A 25,652-nucleotide genomic window follows, 5' to 3' on the forward strand; every position below is an offset into this window, starting at 1 on the left:
TTAAAAAGGAATCAGTTATTTTTCAAGGTCAAACAAATCATGAATAGCTAAGTCAGACATTCAGACTAAATATATACCTGACTTCAAATACCATGCTCCTTACCATAAATAAGCCTGTACTAGAAATGTTCCAATCATAAAAATAAAGTTAATTTTGGATATTGAAGGTGTGATCCTATGTGAACCTATGTATTAATCAAAAACTAGAAACAAAAACATTGAAAAGGTTTAAATATAAAAATATTGTGATATTTCTACTACAGAAGCATTTATAATTTTCTAATCATTATCAGTTGGGGCATATGCTAATACAGATTATTTATTTTGCAATTAAAAGTCTTCAACATCCATTGGTTGATTTTGTTACCCAAAACCACAGCAGCTAGATGCCATCATAAAAGAAAAGAATTCAAAAATGATTCTATAAAGACTAAATACTAACCACCTAAATTCTTAGTCACACAGAAAAATAAAGACCAGCATGCCACCTTAAATTTATCCTCAAAAAATGTCATAACACATCATAGCAATACATCAAAGTTCTTAAAAATCCTGCTAAAGAAATGCTACACTTAACAAAGCACTTAGATTAGGGAAAGCGGTGATTTAAATTTGAACAAAACCTCTTTCAATAAGTTGTCTTTCTCATCAAGCCAGTGTTATCTGTTTACAAAATAATGAAATGGACAATTTGATTTTAAGTCGGCCTCCCCCTAATTTAAAGTAAAGGGAACACATTTTTCCACCTTTTTGGTTCACATGTTCAAGTTAAGTCTTTGTTGTTGTCATTGTTGTTTAATAAGGATTTTTTGAAAGCCTAAAAGGAAATGCTTTCCATTTTAGAAAATGCCTGGATTGCTTTGCTGTATGTGTGATAAGGCACTATATAAATCTAAGTTGCTGTTGTTGTTAATGGGATCTATTCTCACAAAACATCATTGTATAAGCTGCCTTTTCGCTGAGGCTGCCTGGAGGAGGGAGGGAAGTGGAGATTTTACTTTTGCTTTAAAAGGAAATAATCAGTCTGCAGGTGGCTGCATAGAGGGATAAGCAAATGGAACTAAGTGTAGCACATGGTTTTCCCCGCACAGAATAACACCAAACAAGGATGAACCAGATAAAGATCTTTTGTACAAGCAGTGTTCTAAAGAGAAGCTTCGGGTTCCTAACTCCTCATGTTTATGCAGGAAAATCATGGTAGGCTTAAAATTAGATTTTTCTCCACAGGAACTTCTTACTATAATGTGGAACTGGAGCAGTATATAATTTTAACTTTCTATTCCTCCAAATCATCTAAGCCAATTCTGAGTCAGTGTTGAGATGTTACAGGCCAAAATAAATCCGTGTTCTTTGATGCTGTGCCATCCACCCTAAGATCAGAGTCAATTCTCTCTTATCAAAGAGTTTGTCCAAGGTTCAGGGTTGATATATACTTTTTATTCAGCTCTAAATAGGAAATGAGTTTTTTTTTTTTCTTTAAAGGAGGAGGTAGGCTTAAAGCAGTGTCGAATTAGTCACAAGAAATGCTTTATTTCGGGTTTTCCATATCCTTTTATTCAGCTCAATTTTACTGTGCAGTTGAAAAATATTTGGCACACCCCATGGAATTTGGAAGAAAAAAAAAAAACATTGCTTCAAGTCTGAGGTTTTACAATGAAATCAGTATAATTTCAGCTCAGTCTGATTTTCAAAGATAAGTACTTTCTTGAAAAACACTGCCAGATACCATGGCTTGCTATGGGAAAAGTGAGAGATGCTGAAATGCATTTCAAAATACCCCCTGCAAGTGTTTGAGGGGGGAAAAGTATTAGCAACAACAAAGGTGTTCACTACTGTAAGATGTTCCGTAGCCTCGCTCTGGCTTCAGAGAATCTATTCCCTGTTCTTGTCACCTACTCTAATATTGGGAGGCAGCTGAGTGGCCTCCAGGATAACCATATTGCAGGACAAAAGAAAGGAGATGGAGATGGAAGAGTTCCAATTTCAGCCCAGTGGAGCCTGTGAGCTGGTGCCAAAGATAACAGAGTAGCATCAAAGGCTGTATGGGACAGCTGCACTGGCAGGGAGCTACAAAGGCAAGAGAGAGAAGGAGAGAGAGAACGGGAGAGTGAGGGGGTGGGGAGGGAGAGGGAGAAGGAGAGAATGGGATCCTGAATCCATGTATTTTAGTGCCCTGCAGGATTCTCGGGGAGGAGAAAGGAGAGGAAAGTAGGGGAGGTGGGTAGAGGAAGAAAAGGGACTGGGAGTGAAGGGAGAAGAGAAGAGGGAAAGGGGAGAAGTCAAGGCAGGAAGAGACCAAGTGGGAAAGGACGCTGGAAAAGTAACAGAGAACAAGGGGGCTTGAATAATTGAAAGGATCTAAAAACAAAGGAATGTTCAGTAGGAAGGTGATGATAAATTTAGGCTCCTTCCCAAGCAATTGAAGACAGCGACAGTCAGCTCTTTTGTCAGAATTTCCTTCGGGGCCTTCTTGTTAAATACATCAACTCCCGAGACAACAATTACAAAACTTAAAGAGAATTCCCTGCTGAAAATGAATCAATTCTAATTTCATTAGGGAACTTCTAGGAAGTGGGGGGAGAGGGAAGCCAGTGTGTGTGTGTGTGGGCACGCGTGCACATGTGTTTCAAGGAGTTGACTGAACATATTATGGAAATGATCCTTATGAAAGATTAGGTTAGCGGATAGGAAGCTAATAGAATAATTGATCTACAGCCATGGTTCTCACCGGGAGCAATTTTTGAACGCCCCTCCCACAGTGGGACATAGGGCAATACCTAGAGACATTTTGATTGTCCTGTGAGGAGTGCAACTGGCATCTAGTGGGGAGAGGTCAGGGATATTACTAAACATCTTGCAACATATGGGGCAGCACAACAAAGAATTACCTGGCACAAACTGCCAATAGCACAGAGGTCGAGACACCTTGACTGTAGGTAGAGAGACGTGTGTTTATGCTGGGGTTTGGCACTTTGCTAGCTGTGTGATCTTAGCCAAGTTATTTCAGTTCTTTGTGCCTCAGTTTCCTCACTTAAAAAATGAGGATAACAATATTTACATAAAATTAGGACTTCTAAGAATTAAGTGAGATTTCGTATGTTATAAAAAAAAAAAAAAAATCCCCAGACTCTTTCAGTCTGGCATACAGGGCCAGACTGTATGCAATAGATGTTACTTTTTCTTTCCTTCCAAAATGTAAGCTGGGCATGGAGTAAAATAAAGCAATAGCATATAATGAAGAAAATATACCTTGATTTTTTTTCTACTTTCTATGTGAAGGTCTATGAGTTGGAAAAAATGTCATAACCTTCATAGTACATGAACATGCCAAAAATTCTTGCCTAAATAAATCGATAATAGAAATAAATGGTCATCATTTGGATAAAGGTCTGACTGCAGCTCAGGTCATGATCTCAGAGTCCTGGGATGGAGCCCAGCAACAGGCTCCTCGCTCAGCGGGGAGTCTGCTTATCCCTCAACCCTTCCTCGCTGCGGGTGCTCACACACACTCTCACTCTCTCTTTCAAATAAATATGTCTATAAATAAATAAATCAAACAAACAGTGGGCACAGAAATAAATGAGAGAGGGAGAATTTTCTAATCTAAAATACCAATGAGTAGATCGCTTTAATTGCATTAATACTTATACTCTTTTATTCAATGCCTTTTCTCATCACCAAAATATTAGGTTATGTTTCCTTCTATAGGCAGTTCCTCTTCCTCCTGGTTTATCACACATGTACTTATCTGTTTAGGACTACATTTCCTACTGAACTGTAAGATTGTGAAAATAAATGAAGACCACCCAAATGAGAACAAGCACAGGCTATTTATTCAGAGCCTGCTAAAGCAAGGGAGTCAGCCAACATCACTTGCATTTGGCAGAGACTCAAAGGCAGGCAGAGGAATGGAAAAGCTTTATAGGAAAAAAAAAATTACAACAACAACAAAAAAGGGGAAAGCTTCAGGTATGCCTTGATTGAAGATATTGGCATGAGGAAGCTAGAGACAAGCTAAAGAGAAATGGAACATCATATGTGATTGGTTAGGGAAGTACATTTGGCTTTCTCTGGGTAGTCCTGAATTGTAAGCAGAGGCAAAAATTAGGGAAGGCTATCAGTTCGATCAAGTCCTGACTGTTTTAGGCCAAAAGCTACAGAGGCTGTGGTTTGTCTTCCTGCGCTCGCTGACTGATGCAGGCTGTATAAGTCAGAGTTGTATTTTAATACATGGTCTAGCTCTTGTCCATTTGTATATTCAGTCACTCAAGCTCCTTGAAGTTAGATACCACGTTTGCCTTGCTCTATTTCCAAGGCTGAGCAATTTAAAAACTACAACAAATAAATGAAAATAACAGCAAAGGGCTTGTGTTCTAGTTTTCATCTTAAGCTTCTTCACCATCTCAGCACTCTCCCGTAGAATAGATTGGGGTTAAAACAGAAGAACAAAATAAAAGCAGGCCTTCTCATTTCCAAATAAATCACATAGATTCAGGGAAAATGCATTTCTTTTATTCAACAAAGATTAGTTGAATACTAAATATGGATTATGCCTGCAGGAGTTCAAATTTTATTGAGGGACACAGACCCATAAAAAGACAATTAAAAACTCTGCTCCTGGCCATGATGGACTAACAGACTACATTTATTCTCTTGCCTCAAAGAATTAAAAAATTGGACAAAATTTACAAAATGATTTTCAATCACTGGGTGGTAGGCTGCTCTGCAGAGTGATCCTGAAAGGAAAATGAATAAGGTAGGCACTACAACTGCTCCCACCTATGGACTAAAGAGAGTATTTAGGCCAAAGAGCTTGGAGGGAGGATGCAAGGCAGACCCAGTGGTCTCTCTAAATTAAGGAGACAGAATGTATACAGAAGAATCCTTCAAGGGTTCAGCTGAACGTGGGTATAAGAAAGTTGCCAAAAGCTGGGCAAAGAACCACAAGACAGAAGAGGGCAAGTCAAACAATTACCAGTGTTTACACAGAGAGTGAGAATACTTTGTATTCTCACCACCCAGAAAGGGTTCACTTATACAGAATTAAATAGAGGATTTAGAATGGTCTCCAGAGGACAAAAAAAAAAAAAAAAAATTTAAAATATTTTTTCTTTCTATTAGATGTATTGGAAGTCAAACAAAATGTTTTCTCTTCAAATGATACCTTTAAGAAAAATGAAAAGGGTAGCTACAGAATGAGAGAAAATGTCTGCCAAAAAAATCCTATAAAAGACCTGCATCTATAATATATATACAGATTTTTTACCATGCAATAATAAAAAGACAATAACCTCCCCCCAATAAGCAAATGATTTACACACTTCCCCAAAGAAGATATATGGATAGCAAATGGGCACATGTAAACAAGCTCAGCATCATTTATCATTCGGAAAACCCAAATCAAACCACAATCAGATACCACCATCCACCTATTAGAGTGGCTAAAATTAAAAAGGCCATTGCTGATCCAAGTATTCACAAAAATGTCGATTTTATAACTCACATATATGGCTGGTGAGAATGTAAAATGGTACTGTTATTTTGGAAAACATTAATATTTTCTTTTTTTTATTTTTTTATTTATTTTTATTTTTTATTTTTATTTTTTTTAATATTTTCTTAAAAAGTTAAAGATATGCCAATATAATGACCCAGCCATTCCACAATCTTACAAGAGAAATGAAAGCATATCCGCAAAACAAGCATATGCAAATGTTATAATTTTATTTGCAAACCAACTTCCATTTACAGGGACTAAACAACATGTGGTCTTTCACACCACACGAGGTGAAATCTGCTTGGCAATTGAAAGGACCTGTCCTTGCTCTTTGCAGCAACGTGGATGAAACTTAAAGGGTTGTGGTGATTGAAGTAAGCCAGGCACGCACCAAATGAAACACATATTTTATAACTCCATTTACAAAAATGTTTAAAAATAACGTAGGGGTTCAGGATAAATTGACCCAAGATATGTCAGTTTGGTATGCAGGTTTCAAACTGAAAAAATCAAGACCCAAAAGATGGGGAAAGAAACTTTCACCTTCCCACTAACTCCCTGAAGGAATCTTGATACAGGATACCTGTTCTAAGAAAGGAGCGATCCACATAGGTCACTATATTATAATATGAACTAGGTATGATGAACATTGTTTACCATTTACTCCTTGTCATCTTCCTGTGAATTGTTTCCTTCCCTTCAATGTCCCAGATCCCTACTCACTCTCCTTAGTTCAGGATGGCATATACCTCATTTACCTGTCTTGGGAATCTTCACGTTTACGTGGGTGCCCCATACTTAGGTAATTAAATTTTATTTTCTCCTGTTAGCCTGCCTTATGCCAATTTAATTTTTAGACCAGCCAGAAGAATCTTGGAGAATAGAGGAAAACTTTTCTTCCCCAACAATACAGATTAATCTATCGTGACAGAAAGCAGATCAGTGATTGTCTGGGGATGAGGTGGCGGAGGCACAGAGAAGGATGGATGACGCCAGGTCACGAGGAAACTTTAACCAGTGACAGACACGTTAATGATCTTGATTGTAGTGATGGCTCCACAGGTGTGTTATGACTTACCACATTTTGCACATTAAATATATACTGTTTACTGAACATCAATTGTACTTTGATAAACTTGTCTAAGAAGGTGATGCTTTATAAAACAAAAGTGCAGGAGTCAGATGCACCTGAGAGGTTAGCAGATATTGGGTGGTGTGAGGAAGGTAAAGAGGAGAAAACCTGAGTACACAAATCCCTGGAAAGGGCTCCATCACTTCTTTGCATTCTACAGCTCTAGTGATCTTTCCTTCTCCTTGGATTTTCACAAATCATTTTTAAGCTTTTTATACAATCTGCATATGTGGATATTAATTTTCTGGCAGCATTTTCTTTATTTACTTCTTTAAAAATTCTAACCAAACACGACAAAGTCATAATGACTTTTGAACTGATACCATTAACCTCTTCCACTTAAATAAGTTCTTTGAGACCAATGTCAGTGACTTTCTCAGCTCTCCAACTCCAGCAAATAGCCCCTTGCTCAAAGTAAATTTTCCATTTATATTTGTTGATTCTTTGTCCAACTATGTAGGAAAGTCAATTATTCCCAATTTCTAGTTTCCAGTGACTTGTCTTTGGCTCTTTATGGAAAAATATTATTTCTTTGATTTCTCCCTGGTTTTAGGAAATCCTTTTCATACTCAGCTTTCGTCACCTTTTTCCTTCTTACAATATGAGGAATTCTTGTAGGTTCAACTTCAAATTAGAAAGCCTAATTAGTATATTCTCTACTTCAACAATTAGAGAATATATCCCTGAATTAAAACCAGTTCCATGATGTTTGAAATTATTTCTGCATCAGGTTGTGCAGGTGAGATTGATTTACCTGAATAGTAGATAATTTTAAGATATAAGAAGAAAGTTCAAGAACCACGAAGCAATAAGCCTAACAAACAAATATGAATTCAAAATTACACATAAAAATTTGAGATTCAGAAAAAAGTTTTGGAGAGGTTGAATACATGTAGAGATTGACTTCATATAATGATTACTTTTAGTAAGACTGCATTTAAGGTGTGGACAATTTCTAAATTTAAAATATAAATCACCTTATTTGCATGTATTAGATATGTGGTTAATGGGGCCAAATTTATTAATTTAGCAAATAAATAGGTTTATATTGTTTCTAGTCAATTGAGATTTTTATTTTTATTTTTTTTAAAGATTTTATTTATTTATTTACTCATGAGAGACACAGAGAGAGAGAGAGACAGAGACAGAGACACAGGCAGAGGGAGAAGCAGGACCCTGGGATCATGCCCTGAGCCCAAGGCAGACGCTCAACCACTGAGCCAGCCAGGTGTCCCTCAACTGAGATTTTTAAAGCATTAATCTTTTTTTAATTAATCAACGTAAACAATCGTATTGATTGGTAGTTGAACACTTTTTCTGAAAGCAATAATTGTATCTAACAACAAGAGATACTTTTAATACATCAAAATTTCATTTACACTCTCTATATGTATACATATCTATACCTATCTCTCTCTACGTATCTATCACGTAAGCCTCGGCAAATTTCTCCAATTATCAAAACAAAAAGGCTTTGCTGAAGGTTAGCTAGATATTCAGGAAGAGTATTTGCTTAGCTTTCATTCCTCCCGTTAGTTGCCGTTAACTCCACATTTTGTGTGCGCTCTTTGCAAATGGGGAAGGGCCCATAGGCGGCTGTATCTTTGACCTAACTTGGTAGTTCATCCCTGTGCTTTGAATACCATAACCTTTTATTTGCTATGTCTGGATTAATAGCTCTGTTCCAATAACAAACTAAAATGTTCTCCAGGCAACTTCAATATCCTAAGGAAAACATAGTCCAAGCAATCTATTTTCTGACACTCGTTTACACTTGCCCATCTACAATGATGGAAAAAGTGACAGTACAGATGTGTAAGTGACAGATTCCCAGCCAGGTCTGTTTCCCCAGCCCCAACATCACTCAGCAACTCAGACCAAAGAATTTGCTGTTGACATCCTCTACATATAGACACAGGTCCAACTTTAAACACGTTTTGTGAAAATCAGAATGACACAAATGTCCTAAGAATCCACATATGAATAGAAAGCCCTTGCAAAATCGCAAGAAATAAAGGGTAACTGTCCCCAATCCTATTCCCTGATGTGTCAGCTTGTCTGAGCTAAATGAGATGATTCCTATTACATATAAAATCTGTTGTTGCTCCATGTACTGAAACATATCCACAAAATCAAAAAGATGCCAGCAAGAGACATCAAATGAAATTTAAAACAGGAGATAATCAGTGAATTGACAAGAATCAAGCTCGGCAATTCTGTAGCATGTATATGATGGGAGATGGTAAGACAGTGATAATAGAGTCAGATGACAATAACTGATTAAAGTAAACAAGTTAATATTTCAGAATAATTTGTTTAGCAATGTTACACAAATCTCTGAACTAGAAAAGACAAAGCGTCTTCATAATCTAATTACTTCAAAAATTCTATTAACATAACAATCCAATCCCGTTGTTTGTACGCTATCATTACTGAGAGCTTCAGTTGCCATGGTGGCAAAATTATTAGAGAAAGTAGCTGTTCATTTTTATAAAAACTTTTTGGGGACAACACACAGAAATGAAATATTTTGATTGAATAAACTTGTTGCTGTAATATCTCAGTGTGCAAAATAAATAGTCTCTAAATAATCCCAAGAAAAACACTTCTAAGCAATTATCTGATATTTACAGTGGCATAAAACACATTATAAACCTTATGATAAGAACTGAAAATACAAAATGCCAAACAAAGGAAAACTGCAGTGCCATTTGTAATGATTTCTGGTATTTTAGCCTAGTCCTAATGTTAATATTCTAAATGCAAGGCCTTACATAGAGTATGTACTCAGTAAATCTGTTGAATGAATAGAAAAAAAAATGCTCATTTAAATCCTAATAAAACTTGAATTTATATTTAATTGGTTTTTCTCATTGGTCCTGAGTTTCAGAATGCAGTTGTGCTATATTTTCATATAATCTAATAGAAACTGGTTATGAATTTTTATTGTTTTAAGTCATTAAACATGTTGAAATATTAAAGTAGACAATTTTTAAAATAAAAAATCTGTAAGGAATATAATCAACATAGCATAAATTTTACACTTTTTTTTTTGTTTGTTTGAGGTCATTGGAGTTTAATCCTGGACTAGATCTATTTTATTAACTAAGGGCAAAATATTGATTAAAACTCCAAGAAAAGCTATAAGATAAGACTTATGTAATGTTGGGATTAATTTAGTTACTCACAAATCACATGATACCAAAAAGCTTACTTTCAAAGAAACCTGATAGATAAAACATTTGAATAAATTAAGATTGCCTTAGCTTCAAAAGAGAATTGTAAATAAAACTTCTATGACACATTCTCTGTCCAAAAGAGAGATAATTAGCATTTCTGGAAAGCAAATATTTTTAGGCACTGTATAGCTATTAGCTCTTTTTTTTTTTTTTTTTTTTTTTTTTTTTTTTATGATAGTCACAGAGAGAGAGAGAGAGGCAGAGACATAGGACAGAGGGAGAAGCAGGCTCCATGCACTGGGAGCCCGACCTGGGATTCGATCCCGGGTCTCCAGGATCGTGCCCTGGGCCAAAGGCAGGCGCTAAACCACTGCGCCACCCAGGGATCCCCTCTATTAGCTCTTCTTTAAAAAATTTTATTTAGTTGACATACAATGTTTTGTTAGTTTCAGGGATATAAAATAATAATGACTCAGCAATGTTACACACTACCCATTGCTCACTGTGATAAGTATAGTCACCATACAATGTTATTAAAATATTATTGACGATTATTTCCTATATTTTACTTTTCATCTCCATGACTTATTCTATAACTAAAAGTTTGTACCTCTTAATCTCCTTTATCTATTTCAGCCATCTCCCTGCTCTTCTTCCTTCCGTCAATCACCAGTTTGTTCTCTGTATCTATGAGTCTTAGATTTTTTTGTTTTGTTTTTAAGATATGATATATACATGGAACCATATGATATTTGTCTTTATGATGGGCTCATTTCACTTAGCATAATACCCTCTAGATCCATCTATGTTGTTGCAAATGGCAAGATTTCGTTCTTTTTTATGGCTGAGTAATGTTCCATTGTATATGTATATATAGTTAACACATCTTTATTCATTCATCTATCAAGGGACACCTAAGTTATTTCATATTTTGGCTATTGTGAAGAATACTGCAATGAACAAAGGAGTACACATATCGTTCTGAACTAATATTTTCATTCCTTTGGGATAAATACCCAGTAGTGGAATTACTGGATCATATGATATTTCCAGTTTTAATTCTTTGAGGAACCTTCATACTGTTTTCCTTAGTGGTTGCACATTTACATTTCCACCAACAGGGTACAAGCGTTCCCTTTCCTCTGTATCCTTATCAACATTTATTATTTCTTTACTTTTTGATAATAGTCATCCTGATTGGTGTATGGTGATATCTCATTGTGGTTTCGATTTACATTTCCATGATGATTTGTGATATTGAGTCTGTACGTATTAACTCTTAATTCTTAACATTATTCTAAGTATTTGCCTCACTTTTTTTTTTTGGGGGGGGGTGTACTTTCTAAATTGCACACCAAGCAATCTGCCTTTAGATTCTATGCAATACTCTAAACTAACTCCCCCTAGATTATTCAAGTTTATGAGGTATGAGGGAGACATCACAAGGTCTAAGCAGAGATTTTTTGGCAGAGATTTTTTTCATACATTTTAAACTTTCCAATGGGCAAAAACTATAAGCTATTTTTCGGGATTGCAAATCCTGTATAATACCTCTATATTTCAATAATCCTATGATATATAATTTGAGGCATTTTAAAAGGCATTATTAAGCAGTATTACTATAATTCAGTTTGAGGCACAGTGATATGTTTCATAGCATCTCTGGGAGACATCCTGTGCTCATTAGAAGGGAAATATTCTGACATCAATACCTTTAGGCAGCTTAGTAGAGGGAGAAATGCATTTGAATATGAGTCCCATAATATAGACAATCATAGCAGCGTTTCAAGTTCAGAGAGGGAACAGCTCTACTTCTAAATAAAAATAGATATTTGTCGGAAGGTTTTAAAAATACATGTTCATCAAAAGCTACAATTTTCAGAAAACCAGAAAAATAATCTGATATAATCCAAATAAACACTCCTGTCTGTCACATAACCTTTAATTATAATATGGCAACTGTAATTTCACCTAATTAGAAAAGGTGAATCCAATTTTGAATTGCAAATTATCCTTTTTATGAAAGCTCAAAGTAAAGCGTCCTCAGACTGACAGACTCAAGTCAGTATGGATTGAGGTGCCCTATGATGTGACGTTTTTGATTAATCAGGGAGCTATTCCAAAAGGCTCTTAGATGGAACCATTCATTGGTTTTAATGTTAGTAGATACAGCTTTCCAATTAGTACTTGTATTATAATACATGAAAGTTAGCATTCTAACCCTCTCCAACCCCCCTGAACTTCTGTTTTCTCATTTGGAAATAGGAATAAAAATACCGACATTTCTATGAAATAACAAAGATTAAATGAGAAACCACAGGAAAACTGTTGGGTGAGGATTCACTGTATTTTAACTAACTTTATTATTATTTTTATTTTTTAAAAAATATTTCACATATTTATTTGACAGAGAGAGAGCACACAAGCAGGCAGAGTGGCAGGGTCAGGGAGAAGGAGGCTCCCCTCTGAGCAGGGAGCCAGACATGGGGCTCCATCTCAGGGTCCTGGGATCACTATCTGAGCTGATGGCAGACGCTTAGCCATCTGAGCCACCCAGGCTCGCCATATTTTAACAAACTTTAACTACAATTAATTTAAGGTTGCATGCTTTTGGGAAGATATAATTCTACTAATAATGAAACATTATTTATTAAAAATAAAAGCTTAGATCATTTTCTAGTTTTAGGATCTACAGACATTGAACTCCTCTTGGTTGATTATACAATTTTGTTCAATAAAGAGAAAGTGAGAAAAAAGAAGTGTTAAATGTCTAAGATCTTTAAAATGACCAGCCATGCCAAATCAATTTCAGGTGAACAAAATATAATCATAAAACATGGATGTAAATAAAACTCCCAGTGTTCTATTCAGAGTAGCAAGCAAAGCATATTTTTGAGAAAGAATTAAATATCAACTTACAAATATGATTCTATATACTAAAGGAATAGTCAGACTCAGATTTAAGCCACTCTAAAAGTCTACAAAAGACTAACGTCCTAAAATTAAAGTTATTGATTAAAAATAGGTATAGTAATGCAACTCATAGAACTTCTGACCAAAAAAAAAGAAAAAGATAGATATAGAAATATTTTGTCTACAGTCTACAAACACAACACAAAAGAATGTGAGAGGTGTTTTTGTTTTGTTTTGTTGGTCTTTACTAGCCTAGAGATGACTTTAAAACATTATCAATGGAAAATCTTAGTTTCTGATATACCTAAATACTGTAGAGAAGTGAATCTTACTAATATTTGTGATCTTATAATATACTGATCTTATGATTCCTATACTTAGAATGAAACATAAAACAACAGCAACAAGGAAGCAAACAGAGGTCTGTTCCCAAGTTTCTCACCAGTGGTTCCAAGAGACTAGAGGGCAAACCTAAGGGAAAAGATTTAGTTATGGGAGAGTGTTTCATCAGAACTCAGCTCAATGTGTTCTCTTTCTAATATAATTTCAAGAGAATTATATAAAGTTCTCAACCACTGTTGTGGAAGCCATTTTGCAGAAAATTGGCAAGCAACAAAGACTGTGCAAAGGAAGTTGTGGGCATTTAAATATTCAAAGAGTATCACAACTTTTCAATTTTCTATTCTGCATGTATTTGGCAACGACTGGAATGTAAACAAATTTTATAAACATATAGTTTATTCATTGTATAGTGAAGATATAAAGCTTTTAAAGGTTGAAGCTTGAGGAACCATCCAGAAGCCTGCTGGAACTCTAACAGACACATGTAGATTATGCACACTGATGTAATCAAAATCATACTAGAAAGAAATATTCTAGACAGGAACAGAACAAACTAATCTCACAACTTCTGGCTAAGGATTTTAGTTAGCAAGGTTCCCTAGAGAAAGATTTGTAATGGGCATAATAACACGCTTCAATAACTACCTAGATGCATAAACTGTCTCCTTCACTCTAAATATTTACCAAAAAATAAATAAAAAATAATAAATAAATAAATAAATAAATAAATAAATAAATAAATATTTACCAGTGAAACTTGAAGGCACTAAACAAAATCAGCCCTCCTTTAGATTTTACTAACTATAGCATGAGAAGTTAATTAGATCCGCTAGTACATAGTCAAATGGAAAATTGTACAATGGGTCAAAACAAGAAAAAATTAACTTTTTACCATCAATTCCAGACCAAGAATAGGTGAAAACATTAAACTTCAGCTAACTTAGAAATTTGTTTTGTCCCACTAAAAACAAGAAAATGCTTTGACATTTCTAATTATTGGGAACTTAATTATTATTTTAATATCATGGTGATGTATAAATGTTATTACTCTTAAGTATTGATAGATTTGGAGCTGACAACCTTGAAGGATTTTATGCTTGCCTATAATGATAAGTATCACGGTTATTTCCATGCTATTTTACAAAATTGGCCAGTAAGAATCATAACGTGGTCACATTAGCAATCTCAATAATGCTGTTTCAGTTCTTATTTAGCCACTATTTCATTTTAATCAATTCTGTTGAAATTACTTCATTGGGACTAAGAAGGTCTGATGGCTATTTTGCAAAGCATTACTGTCAAGAGAAAGAAACTAGTAGAACTCTCTTTATTGTGAGGTCTCCAAATATATTTTTCCCCAGGGGTGTTAGGCTTTCCAAATGATACACTCTTTTTCTCTGAGCACATTACATAGTTTGTCCTACATAAAATAATATAATCATGGAAGCCAAGAATAGGTTCATTTTTCTACCTTACGGCTAACTGATGGTTTTTAATCATTTTGCGGTTGTTGAACAGAACCCTGACTAGAATTTCACTGGATCTTTTTGACATTCCAATTGACAGAAAAAAATAATTTCAGTTTTGTTTTTCTCTCTCCATCACCTACATCAAACGTAACGAATGAAACAAGTAAAATTATATGAAGCAGAAGCACATTTCCCCAAACTCTTCCGTATCGTTGAGGTTTGCCTCGGTATAGGAGTTCTACAGGCTGAAGAGAAGCAGTATCCCTGTTACTGCATAAAGTTCTTTAACAAAGTGTCTTCAGTAAGTATATACTTTTTTCATAGTCACAAGAACATCACTAGTCTACAAATGGAAGATGATGAAATCAGAGGATTATGAGATGTAAACTATAGATGTTATAGATGTTCATGATTTCTTCTCTGAAGTGATGAATCAGCACAATAAAATATTCAGTCCTAAATTTTAGCTCCGATTGTATAGGTAAGTCTAAGAAGTTCTCAATCCAATTTTATACATATGCAGAATTTATTTCTAATGGCAGTGGTGATCCCCTAGTTAATCTGCAATGTTCAACCAGTTGTTTTCTTATTGAAACCGAAGCAGTTGCATATACTTTTGAGGATATAAGCTTCAATGCAATTTTGAAAACAGCACCTTAATGAAAATGAAACTATCCAGTAACACCTGACATGATATAACATAGCTATCCAAGTAACTCAGAAGATTTAGAGAAAAATAAGAGGGGGATATAATCCCTAGAAAGAAAAAAAAATATGTATATGTATGTATATAAGTTTGCCATACTAAACAGTCCCGCACTTTGACTGGCATGCAAGATACAAGACGATAATTGAGCAGGAAATAAAATGTTTCTAAGCTACCTTTGTATTTCCTCATATCCCAAGTTGCAAACAAAGGCAATGAATGCCAGAGCTTTTGCAATAATCCCACAAATATAAGCAAATTCATGGGCATCACCAGGAAATTTGAGACAATCAGACTATATCTCAATTGTGGATCTTTCTTCTCATCATGCCTTATTCCTCAAATCAAATCTCATGAATAATTCGGGAGTCTGATTTAATACAATTCTGATTTCTAATGCTTAAGACAATAAAGTATGTCTCTTGTCTGGACTGTTCTTTACCCAGACTAATAAAACAAGTGTACTTATCCATTTTTACTCACAATTCTTGTTGTTGTTGTTTTATAGTTTGCATTATGTGTCATGTTAGAGGCAAAAGCTTGAAAAAAGTTAAGCTATTTCTTTCCTTACACTCATATTTAGGAAGCCTATGTATTTGAATTAACAAAAATGTTTTATTTTGCTTAAACTTTGTTTTGTCACTACTTCAACTATAAAGAAATTAAAAGTAATATGAGAATTTAAATAAAATAGAAATAAATGTATAATTATTTGACTAATCAGGGTATAGGTAGAAAGCAGAAATCATCCCAGTTGTTTTAACAAATAGAATTTAATGTAAATAATTGTTAACTAAGGATTGAACAACAGAAAAGACAGACTGGGAACAATAACAGAAATGTCATGAGATAGTAACAGGAACAAGCAGGGCTAAGGTTGCCCTGTGTCTGGGGAAAAAAAAAAAAAAAACTTAAGGGTTTTAGAGGAAGGTCCCCTGGAGTTGAAATTCAGACCTTTGAGAAAGCCTGGGGCTGGTGTCTCTGAGGGGACAGAGGTACTCGGTGGGTCTAGCACACAGACCTCTGAGGAATATGCATCAAGCAGATGGTACTGATGTCCCTAAAGGCTTCAAGCCTGGTGTGGTAAGTATTAGGGGTGGGGCTGGGGAATATGAGTTGGAATTAATTATTGCTGTGAAGTTTTGGTAGGTGTTACTGATGGGAATAGAAAGGAAGTAGGAAGCACATTATGAGACCAAACTTTCTTCCCACTCTTTCTAGTGCTCTCTATTGACAGAACCTACAGGGAAAACCAGCTGGCAAAGCAGAAATAAGATGTGTTCATCTCAAATCTAAAATTACGAAGATTTTAGAAAGATGATTGTGAAGCTGAGACAACAGGGGATCTTATGACCATTGTGCCAATATTCAACAACTTACATGAAAGGAGAAAATTCTTTGAAAGACACGACTATAAACGTTCACTCAAAGAGGACAGGTAATAGTTCTTTATGTATTGAAGAAATTAAATACGTAAAGCAAAGCTTTCCTGTAAGGAAAACTCAAGAGCAAGATAACTTCACTAGTGAATTCCGTCAAATATTTAAAGAATAAATAATACCACTTCTACAGAATCTCTTCCAGAAAATTAAATAGGAGGAAATTCTTCCCAACACATTCTATGAGGCCAGCATCGCCTTTATATCAGGTAAGAAAGGGGCTTTAAAGAAAACATGGTTACCAAGTAGGGGTTAGCCCAGGAATGAAAGTGGGTTTAATTTAAAAAATAAGTCAATTCAATTAACAAGAATGAGCATAGGATTATCTCAATAGTTAGGAAATAAGCATTTGACAAAAATCCAATATTTGTTCTTGTTAAAGGTTCAGAAAATCAGGAATAAAAGGGAATATCCTTAGGCACATAAGGGATCTACGAAAAATCATGCAGCTACTATCATATTTAATTGTGAATTGTAGCTGAATGCTTTCACTCTAGGAAAGACTAGGAACAAACCAAGGGTGTTTACCCTCTCCAATTATTTTTAACATCATGCTGAAGGGGCCAGCCAGTACTATACATAAAGAACAAAGAGGGGAAAGTTACCCAGTTTGAAAAGATGTGAAACATCTTTTATCACAGATAACATGGTTGTAATAAAGAAGATTCAGTGGGTGTCCAAAAAATAAAAGCTATGAGACCTAATACGTGCATTTGTCAAGGTTGCAGGACAAAAGATCAATATACAAAAGTGAATTGCATTTCTAACAATTGAAAATTGGAATTAAAATTTAATGAAGCAGTATAAGTTCCAATAGTATAAAATAACATGAAATACTAAAGGAAAAGTCTGACATAAATATGTAAAATCTGTACACTGAAAATTATAAAACATTGCTAAGAGAAATGAAAGAAGATCTAAATAAATAGAGATATAGAGCTTGCTTTTGGCTTGGAAATTCAATATGGCAATTCTCTCCAAATTAATTTATAGTTTCAAAACCATTCCAATCAGAAGTCCTAAAAGTAGGAATTGACAATGCGATTCTAAAATTAATGTGGCAAATAGCTAAATAGCTAAAACAACTTTAAGAAGAACAAAGTTGGTTGAGCAACCAAACTTGATTCTGACTTACTTTAAAGCTATAATTACCAACAGCATGTAACTAGCAGCAATATTGAAAAAGTAGACCAAGGGAGCAACATAGAGAGCCCAGAAATAGACCATCTCATAAACTGACATCTCATTTTTGGAAAGGCTACATTTTTGGCAAAGTATTTCTTCATGAAAAAAAAAATAATGATCTTTTTATCCAGTGGTGTTGGAACAACTGGATATTCATACACTAAACAAACAAGCTTTGACTCATTCCTTGAACCATCAAGAAAACATAACACAAGTCATAGTCCTAAATGTGAAACTTAAAACTATAAAACTTCAATAAGATAACAGAGAAGTTCTTTTTGACTTTTGGTTAAGCGATGATGGTTTAGATACAACACCAAAGCACTATATTTGAAAGAAAGACTTGAAACATTAGAATCCATAAAACTTTGGCTCTTCTAAAGACATTGTTGAAAGAATAAAAAGAATTATATACTAAGGGAAAATATTTTTAAATTCTCTGTCTGATAAAGTACTCATATCCAGAATATGTAAAGAATGCTTAAAATTCAATAAGTAAACAAGCAACCTGACTATAAAAATGGAAAACAATATTTGAGTAGTGACTTCATCAAAAAGATGATGGAAACTGTATTGATTTCTTTTCTTGTCTTTCTTTTTTTTTTTTTTTTGAGAGAGAGAGAGGAAGAGAGAGTATGGGGTCGAGGGGCAGAGGGAGAGAGAGAATCAAGCAGGCTCCGTGCCCAGCATGGAGCCCAATGTGGAGTTTGATCTCATGACCCTGAGAGCATGACCTGGGCCAAACTCAAGAACCAGATGCTTAACCAACTAAGTTCCCCCAGATGGCCTGAAAAACGTACTGACTTTTGAACACGAAACAAAAGAGGATTTTTAAGATCTACATAATAGTATGTAAAGAAAATGTATGAGAAATATTTAACTTGTGAGAACTAAGTCAAATGAAAAGTATTTTTGGATAAAGCAGTAAAGATGCTAAAATAGTTTTAATAAATTGAACACTCATGATGGTATAGACACTATAATGAGTTCAGTGAGAGTTTTACCTAGTTGTAAGTCATTAGAGTGTGTCTTATTTACATAAGATGAATATTTTGTGATTATTATTATTGTTGGTCTTATTCCGAGTCCATAGGTCACTTTCAGGAAAAAAGAAAGTGTCCTCATGCTTCCCTCTCAAGTTTTATGAGAGAATTCCATAAAATATCAAGACGTCTAGGAGACACTTCTTATGTAGTGAGTGGATTGTTGATTCTGAAAGCACTATGTTAATTTTTCTCCACACCATCTGCTTATCTCTGGATCAGAATCACATGGGGCACCTACTTAAACCCCAGATTTATCAACTCCACCGAGAATCCTCCCTCTTGTAGCAGGCTGTTTATGCTGTTATTTATGGTCTTCCCACCCCAAACACTGACATCTGTAACACAACTGGTGATGCTCAAAAAACATGTGTTTCTTGACTAAAAGAAAAAAAACTCTCTTCCATTTATACCTCACAATTTTTCATTGAATATGCATTTTTTGCAATGGGAATGCAATTTGACCAAGAATTGTAACCCAGGATATTCTTATGTTCCTTACCACTGAGAGTTACAGTGTATAGTTGAGATATATCCAGATCTAGAGAGTAAAAGCCTGATTTTAAGGGTCTTAGGAGCTATGTTAGCTTTTTTTTTTTTTTTTTTTTTTTTTTAAGCTGGAAAATAGGTATTCTTCCAAAGGCAACCATCAGAATATCATAAACCTTATGACAAAAGAAACTGAGAAAGGCTTGAATTGAAATTTGTTCTTTGACTTCAGTAACTTTTAGAATTATTGTTTCTGCGCATTTTGGAACCAGTTTTTCACCTAATGAGTATGTAAAAATTTAAAAACTTCTAGCTAGGCAGAGAAAGAATTCCAAGAACAGGGTAATGCCCAAGGAATTACTTAGGCCAGTTGACCCTCTGTATTTTAAGTTCTAAATATTGTCTAATTAAGAAGAGGATTATCTGCATGAACGATTTAAAAATATGTCTTCAGGGTCTCACATTTTCTAAGTCCTTACACCATCATTACTGAGATGGAGTTTTAGGAAAGTGGCTTACTATCTGTTGAATCGCAAGCGCTCCCACCACTAAATCATTTTGGGTTTGGAAAATATGACACTACATAGTTGGCCCTGTGGTCTTCATTCTCTTCTCCCCTCAGACTTTTCCATACGACCACTGTCTCTAATAACACAATGTGGCTTTACTCCATTTACCCAGTTTTATCGATTTTATATTTTGCAAGTATAATTGATACACTAATAAATTGTACATATTTAGACTATACAATTCAGTAAATTTTGACGTATTTATATTCTCATAAAATTGTCAGCACTATCGAGGTAATAAACAGATCCATTACTCCCAAATATTCTCTTCATGTGACTCCCCACCTCACCCCTCCCCACCTTCCTTTCACAGCAAGCTATTCACCCCTTTCTGTTGTGGTAAATTAAGTTGCATATAACAATAACTGTTAATCGTATTACATAAATGCAACATGAATGAGTTGTATTTTATATAAATGGCATGATAGAGTATATAACTCTTCAGTCTAATTTCTTCCAGTCATAACCATTAATCGAGATTCATCCATGCTATTGTGTGTATCACGGGTTCATTTCTTTTGACCCCTGAGATCTCATTGTATGGATATGCCACAGCTCTATTCATTTCCCCATTGATGCTCTTCTTCCAAATTCTGGCTAACATAAAGGAAGCAGCTACAAACGTGGTGTAAAAATCTGTTTTTGAATATACAATTTATTTCTTTTTGGGTTAAACACCCAGGAGAGTGGAATGACTGGGTTACATGGTAGGTTTACTTTTATATTTCAAGTTTTTATTTAAATTCTAGTAAGTAGCATATAGTGTAATATTTGTGCATAGTGTATAGTGTAATATAGTGTATAGTGTAATATTTGTTCCAGGAGTAGAATTTAGTGATTCGTCACTTAGGTGTAATACTCATTGCTCATCACAACAAGCACCCTCCTTACTCCCTGTCACTCATGTAGCCCATCCCCTGCCCACTTCCCCTCCAGCCACCCTCAGTTTATTCTCTATAGTTAACTGTTTCTTATGACTTGCTTCCCTCTTTTTTTTTTTTTTAAGAACGGTCACACGGTATTTAAACTATTATATAAACTATACCACTTATATTCTCATCAGGAATGTAACAGAGATCCAGGTCCTCTAGATAGTCATGAATGCTTGGCGCTATACACTACATGTTTTTGTTTACCCCAAAATTCATATGTTGAAACCTTCCTCCACAACATGATGCTGTTAGGACATGGGACCTTGGGAAGGTAAGTAGAGCATGAGGGTAGAACTCTAATGAATGCAATTACTTAGCACCCTAATATAAGGGACCCCAGAGACCTCCCTCACCCTCTTTCCATCAGGTGAAGGTACAATGCAAAGTTGAAATCTAAAAGAAGAGCCTTACTAGGGGCACTTGGGTGTCTCAGTCGGTGAAGCATCTGCTTTTGGCTCAGGCCATAATCTCAGGGTTCTGGGGTTTCAGGGTGCTGGGATGAAGCCCTGCATGAGGCTCTCTGCTCAGTGGGGAGTCTGCTTCTCCCTCTCTCTGCCCTTCCTGCTCTTCTCTCTCTCTCTCTCTCTCTCTCACTCTCTCTTTCTCAAATGAATAAATAAAATCTTAAAAAAAAAAAAAATGGAAGAGCTTCACCAGGGCTGGATCATGCTGGCACCCGGATTTCAGAATTCTAGTCTGTAGAACTATGAGAAATGAATTTACGGCACTTTATTGTAGCAGCCCAAACTGACTGAGACACTTAATATAGTCATTCTTCAGTCACTTCCATTCTAATATAAGTGTCCTAGAGTCTAATTGCGAATTTAATTTGCACTTCCTTAATGATTAATGATCTTGAGCATTTTTAGGTGCTTATTTGTGTGTATATATGTGCATATATTCGTCTTAAATTTGTCTCTCTAGATATTCATCTTAAATTTGAAATGTCACCTATTTTCTCACAAATTTTCTTCTATTCCTTTCATGAAAAGAAGATTGAACCAGATTATCTAATTATATGTTTCTTCTTACCCTGTGGCAGTCATGCAATGAGAAAGAAGAAACTGGTATGGATACAAGTGATGTGGTCCTTCCCTCCACCCCTCCTTTTTTCTCCCCAAGCCCATCACATGCATGCTAGGACATACACCTCTTCAATCACTCTGTAACCAGTCTGTCACTTTGAAAGCTGAACGTCGCTCCCCTGCTTTGCAGCCCTATTCACACCCTGCCTAAGTCAATCATAGTGAATCATGCAGTCCACAACGCAGAATCCCTTACATCTGTCAAAAGAACAAGAGAAAACAGGACTGCACATCTTAGGAAAGACTCAAGTTGAGGTCAAAATCATTCAAAATCACTTGCACTGTCTTTTTATATATATATATTTCTTTTTGAACATGCAAAGCCAAGTGGGTCTGAGAGGGAGAGAAACTTCCTGTTCTCTCCCAAATGGTCATATTCAAGATTGGACAAAAATACTTTTTCTTTTTTAAATTATGAGCTGATAGGAGAAATTTACAGATAAGAGATTCGACGCCTTCCCACTGTGTCAAATGAAAAGCATTTTTCAAACGGTACTTAATAGGATGTATACCTCTTAAGTGAAACAATTACTGATAAAAGCAGACATCTGGTGTTGCCACTTATCTAAAAAACATCATTTAAAAGATCAGTTGTATTTCTGTGCAGAGAATTTAAGTGAACATTATGTAAAGTGGCTAGAGATACACAGATTTTGAGAATAAAAGTTTAGAGATTTGTTAAAACAGGTAGTCATCCCTATTTTTTAAGGAAAATGTTATTTTAATGACTATTATCTTTTTTAAATGATTTTTAAGAGCTAGAATCTAGCCAAATCAAACAGACCCAGAGGATATGCCCTTTGATTTCACTAATAAACAATTTTCCTTTCAATCTTCTTGTCTCATTTAGGTTCGGTATAGAATTTCTGTGTATAAGGCCCAGAGGAAGAGTCCTCCCTTTACGTTTCATCATCTGTATTTGCAAGTCCTTTGTATAAATCCACAACTTTGGAAGTTTCCTATAGCAGATACTGCTGTATGGTTGCCTTTATATGTTTGTTACTTCAACATCATTATTGCCAGGACCAAACAACTGGAACACTGGTAAATTCGTAAAATAATGAATTTCATTTTTAAGAATGGAATTGCCTGGGATCCCTGGGTGGCGCAGCGGTTTGGCGCCTGCCTTTGGCCCAGGGCGCGATCCTGGAGACCCGGGATCGAATCCCACGTCAGGCTCCCAGTGCATGGAGCCTGCTTCTCCCTCTGCCTGTGTCTCTGCCTCTCTCTCTCTCTCTCTCTGTGACTATCGTAAATAAATAAAAATTAAAAAAAAAAAAGAATGGAATTGCCTGATCCTATAATCTGTTAGTTTCTAACGTTTTGTGGGGACGATGATCTGCCCTGAATATCTGATCAGTGCTGTGGTTCTTCTCCATAGAAGAAAACTCTATGCATCACATTTTGAATGTACATTGAATGTTAATGTGATTTCAGTTTGTTCCTAGAATGCTGGGCCTGTGCAACAGGCTTAACTAACTCCAGGACTGCACATCCAGGTGTGTACCTTATGCCCTCTAAAGAGGCACTCAGATGTGGTAATGGTGAAGTGTGGTTTTTTTTTTGGAGGGGGGGTACTGAAATCTAGCCTGCACTCTGCTCACCACCTCTCATGGGGGCAAAAAAGTTTATAATAAAAAAAATCTAATTTTTTATTCCCACAGATTCACAATATATGAGTAGTAACAACCTCAATAATGATGTTGTTAATCAGTGACATTGTTTACCTTTTCTCATTAGTTTAAAATCATCTCTTGATCTAGACAAGATTTCAAGTTATATAAACAGCCAAGATAGTCTAAGCAGTCATGCTTTTCTTCAGCATCAGTTCCATACTTATTTATATAGCAGAACTCCCAGTACGTTGTAGATAATACTAAATCCCCATCGGATTAAACTGCCAGGTGTATGTGTGTACGTGTGTGAGTGTGTATATGCCTGTACAATGCAGTTCAAACCGAAGTCATACATCCTTTATGAAATCCAGATCTTTTCTTTGTGATATCTAAGTTACTCCCCGTTTATCTAACAATATGTGTATTTTACCCTATATCTAGAGTTCTCTGGATCTTGAATAAAGCTATACAAGGAAGAATTTTTAACCTATAAATTCAACATATTTGCCATAAATTCTGAAAATAGTGAATTTACCCTTTTGGATTCCTCTCCTTGTTTTCAAATTATTGTAATTAGGGTTTGCAATATTACGGTATACAGATGAAGTTTATTTATTTCTACACAAACAAATTTTACCCAGTTCCATTTGACTAGGTCTATGAGATACTGGGTAATGGAAATGGAATTTAAAAATAATTACCACTGGGGAAGTTTTACTTTCATACTACACAGTATAATTGTCCATAAATGGAATTCTCTTGCTACCGATATCAAAAGAAAACTTCAGGACAATATAAAAACTCATGAACAAACTTTTTCTCTTTGCATGAAAAAAAATACAATTTATTTCTGGGCCTGAAAAACATCTTAGTGAATTAACTTTTAACACCATATTAAGTGAAATATATATGTGTGTATTTGTGTTTATTTCTGATATATATATATATAGATATAGATGATATAGATATATATCAGATATTTCAGATATATCCCTGATACATCTATATCTATCTATCTATCTATCTATCTATCTATCTATCTATCTATCTCAGATATGGAATAGGAAACAGACTTAAAAGCAAATAATAAAAACAGTATAATTAAGAGGAAATGATGACTAAGAATTCTTAGAACTGGCACCTACTGTAATAAAATTATCATTTGCTTATTTCTATACAACACTGTGCTACAAAATCTTAGATAGGCTAATTATATAAGAAAAATAGAATTTCTCTGCTTTTTCTTCTCTTTGCACTGTCATCATCCTCTCAACGGCAAGTGTCTTTTAAAGTTATACCCTTGGTCTTCTGTTTCTAAATAACTTTTAACAGGTATCTTTTGATTTTGCTACCCAGCCTCTATTCACCCCAGGTTCAGTCATCTCATGTAAATTGATCCGAATACAGTGTTTCTGTAATGGACTGGGTACAGCACTATCTCCAATTTATTCATACCTCCCTCCCCCTGTGTCCTCACTGACTCTGAGCTTGGCCACAAGAATCCCTTTGGCCAACATATGATAATAAATGTGACAAAAGCATACTTGAGAACTGTCAGGACATGGGGCTTGCTTTCTTGCTATTCTTGGAAACTTGCGTCTATGACAGTAAATCTGGGCTGGGATGTTATAAGAAGTCACCACAAACTTACTAGTTAGAGATGATAGAAAATTATCCTCTTAAAATTTGAGAGGCAAGAAATACAAAATCAGTTTCAGTGGGATGAAACCAAAGGGGCAGGAGGCTGCACTTCTCTGGAGCTTCTAGGGGGAGAATCTGTTCCATGATTCGTCCAGGTTCTGGTGGCCTCGTCGCTCTGATCTCTGCCTCCGTCCTCATAGCGTCTCCTTCCTCTTCTGTATGAGATCTTCTGCCTCTATCTTATCAAGAATGTATGATTCCATTTAGGGCCCATCCAGATAATCCGGGATAGTTTACCATCTCAGTGTTGTTTACTTAATCACAAGTGCAGTGGGTGGGTCACGTAACACCACAGGCTCCAGGAATTAGGATGTGGATATCCTTTGGGATGGCAGTTTATCACAGCATCCTTCTC

The sequence above is a fragment of the Canis lupus genome, chromosome 6 (assembly GCF_011100685.1).
Source record: "Canis lupus familiaris isolate Mischka breed German Shepherd chromosome 6, alternate assembly UU_Cfam_GSD_1.0, whole genome shotgun sequence".
In the NCBI taxonomy this organism is placed as follows: Eukaryota; Metazoa; Chordata; class Mammalia; order Carnivora; family Canidae; genus Canis; species Canis lupus.